The sequence below is a fragment of the Elephantulus edwardii genome, unplaced genomic scaffold, assembly GCF_000299155.1.
Source record: "Elephantulus edwardii isolate Elephantulus edwardi_28Jun2011 unplaced genomic scaffold, EleEdw1.0 scaffold00099, whole genome shotgun sequence".
NCBI classification, from domain to species: Eukaryota; Metazoa; Chordata; class Mammalia; order Macroscelidea; family Macroscelididae; genus Elephantulus; species Elephantulus edwardii.
Genome location: NW_006399849.1, coordinates 11,563,630 through 11,566,653, shown reverse-complemented (window position 1 = coordinate 11,566,653; position 3,024 = coordinate 11,563,630).

Sequence of the window (3,024 nt, the reverse complement as noted above, 5' to 3'; positions counted from 1 at the left end):
TAATATTCTGCCTAAAGCATCCTTAATTATAGCAACTCTAGGTTTGAATTTGTTCTTCAGTTCCTTGAGCTTAAGAAATGCTGAGCGAGTTCAGCCCTTTTGATTTTCCGACTCCAGCTCCTTGGACATTTCATTGTAATACTTTACTTTGTCTTACTGCACCGCCTTTTGAAATTTTCTGTTCATCTCTTCCATACCACTATCAGCTCCTGGCCCAGTTTTCACAGCTGATATTGAGCTTCTGCAGTGGTTAATCAATCTGATTTCCTAAGAATGAGTGAAAAAAAATATATTCAGTGTTAGATTCTAGATTCTAAAGGATCTAGTCCAAGACCTGAGATACAGACGAAGTTGTAGGGGCACTATTTTTTTAAGAAAGTATTTCTAAATGCCTTAGTCACTTAGTGCTGTTATACTACAACTGGATAGCTTTAATAAGCAGAAATTGATGCTCTAATAAATTGGAATACACATAGTTTTAATCCACCAGGTAGTTCGCAGAAAGGTGGGTGATTTGCCGCCCATGAAATTTACTGTCTCTGAAATCCCACTACAGGGTTAGCTATGGATTAGTTCCAACTCAATGGCAAATGACAACAACAATAATTTAAGAGCTTATAAGTCCAAATTCAAGGTACCAGCTGTAGAAGAAAGCCCTTTGTGTGTCATTTTTGGAGGAAGCCCCTTGTTTCCTTTGACATCTATACACCCTGTGTGGCTTGGAGATCTCCATGTGGATTGGGGTTCCCTGTGTAAAGGCTTCCTATTGCAGGCACTTGGGTTCAAAAGGATGCACTCCATCCCTGGCAGTTATTTCTTGGTGATATTCAGGTCCCCACACCAGGCTTGCTTTTTTCCCCTGTTACCTCTTATCCCCTGTTATAGACCATAGCTAAGGTAAAGTTGAAGAAAGGGAGGGCAGGTTCTGTCTTACATTCGATTGTGTCTGTAATAAGATCTGAATGAATGATGGAAAGAGTGTTTTACTTCACCCTTAATCGTGTTACAACTATTTGGTTTGTCAGATCATTGAGTATCTTTACAGTTTCCACATTATATTGTTGTTATTGTGTTATATGCCGTCAAGTCTCCTGTGACCCATAGCAACCTTATGTACAGCAGCTCTGAAGCCTGCACTGTCCTGAGCCAGTCCCACTGATTCAGACAGGCCAACCCCCATTGTCCCAGTTACTATATCAATCCATCTTAACAGGGGCCAACTGCTCCTGCACTGTCCTTCCACCCTTATGAGCATGATGTCCTTTTCCATAGACCAGTCCCTTCTGGCCATGTGCCCAAAATACGTGAAGCAGAGCTTCATAATTATAACATCCAAGGAGAAACTTGGTTTCACTCTCTCCAAGACAGACATATTTGTTTTCTTGGTGGTTCATGGTATGTTCAACACTATTCTCCAGCACTATTCTCCATAACTCTAAGGCGTTGATTCTTCTTCTGTCATCTTTAGATGTTGTCCAGCTCTCTGATGCATAGCAAGTAATCGTTGTTGTTGTTGATTGCCATCAAGTTGAGCATGACTCATAGCAACTCTATGAACAAAAGACCTAATGCTTTTTTATAACTATCATCATTTCTCCAAGTTAATAGAGTTTCCATAGGCATGTGGTTTAGGAAGTGGATCCCACTCCTGCTTCCAAGCCTGTTTTAAAACTGAGAGTTCCACCAAACACTGTCCACATTGGGAAACCATTATGGCATTTGATACCTTAATGGCACAAGGTTCAGCATCACAGCAAACCCAGATTACCTCAATAAAGCAAATTGACAGAAGAGGGAAGTACAAAGTAGAAGAATGTTCCTACAAAATATAACACTAGTCTCACTTAGCAGTGGTTAAATGCCGTCAAGTAGAATACAACCTCCTAGTGACCCTATGAACAAAAGATCTGACCTTTGTTCTACAATTAACATAATTTCTCTATGTTCATAGAATTTCCAGAGGCATCTGGTTTAGGAAGTGGATGCCACTCCTGCTTCCAAAGGTAAATCAATGTGTAAGTTCCTTCAAACACTGCCCATGATGAGTAATCATTATGGTATTTGACACAACTATGGCACAGTGTTCAGCATCACAGCAACTCTAAGTTACTTCAGTACAGCAAATAGACAAACTGCCATACTGTGTAAAGAATGTTCATCCCAACATTAATTCGTTTCTTTTTGGAAGATACAATTCTATCTGTGATAATGAGGTAAGATCTAGCTTGCACTCAAAAACACAAAGTTCCAAGTTTTGATGCCAGGTAAAAAAGCTCAAATTCTCTCATCAACATTTTCCAAATCCTTCTGGTGGCCTAATGACAAGAAGTTGTGCTGCAAATCCCAAAGGCACACAGTTCGAGGCCACTAGCTGCTCTGTGAGAGAACGATGGGCAATCTCTTATCATGCAATTAACTATCTGTGTAAACCCACCAGATGGTCAGCAGTGGGTTAGTTCCAACTCTAAGAACACTAAAACAACAACAGAATGTATGTATCACCTTTTCCAACACACATAAACCAGCCCTCCCACCATCATACTAATTGTCTCCAGAGACCAGGAGAATGAAATAAAAAGATCTTACTTGTTCCTTCAGTGCAATCCTGAAAGGAACCAGAAGGAACATTGGAGACCTAGAAGAATTGTGTAGGATTCTAGTTTGTGATAGAGAAAGTTGTTGACCAGAATGTACATTGGAGACCTGGAAGAAGTGTCTAGGAATCTAGCTTGGGGCAGAGAAAGTTGTCCCAAGGATGAATTCTTTCCATGTGACTGTGAGACATAATATCTGTGCCTGAGGGACAGAGTTCCAATTAGACCAAGTGTTTTTGAATCTTTCCACCCTGTGAAGTCCACACTTTTGAAAGAGGATAAACATGAACCACTTGGACTGTCTGGCCATTTCAGCACTGAAACTTATGATAGAATCTGAGCAGAGTTTCCAAAGCGCAGAAAGTTTGGAGGGGAGTGGAGTCAGAGAAAACTCTTGGTTTCCACAAGACCTTCATTGTCTTTCCTCAAG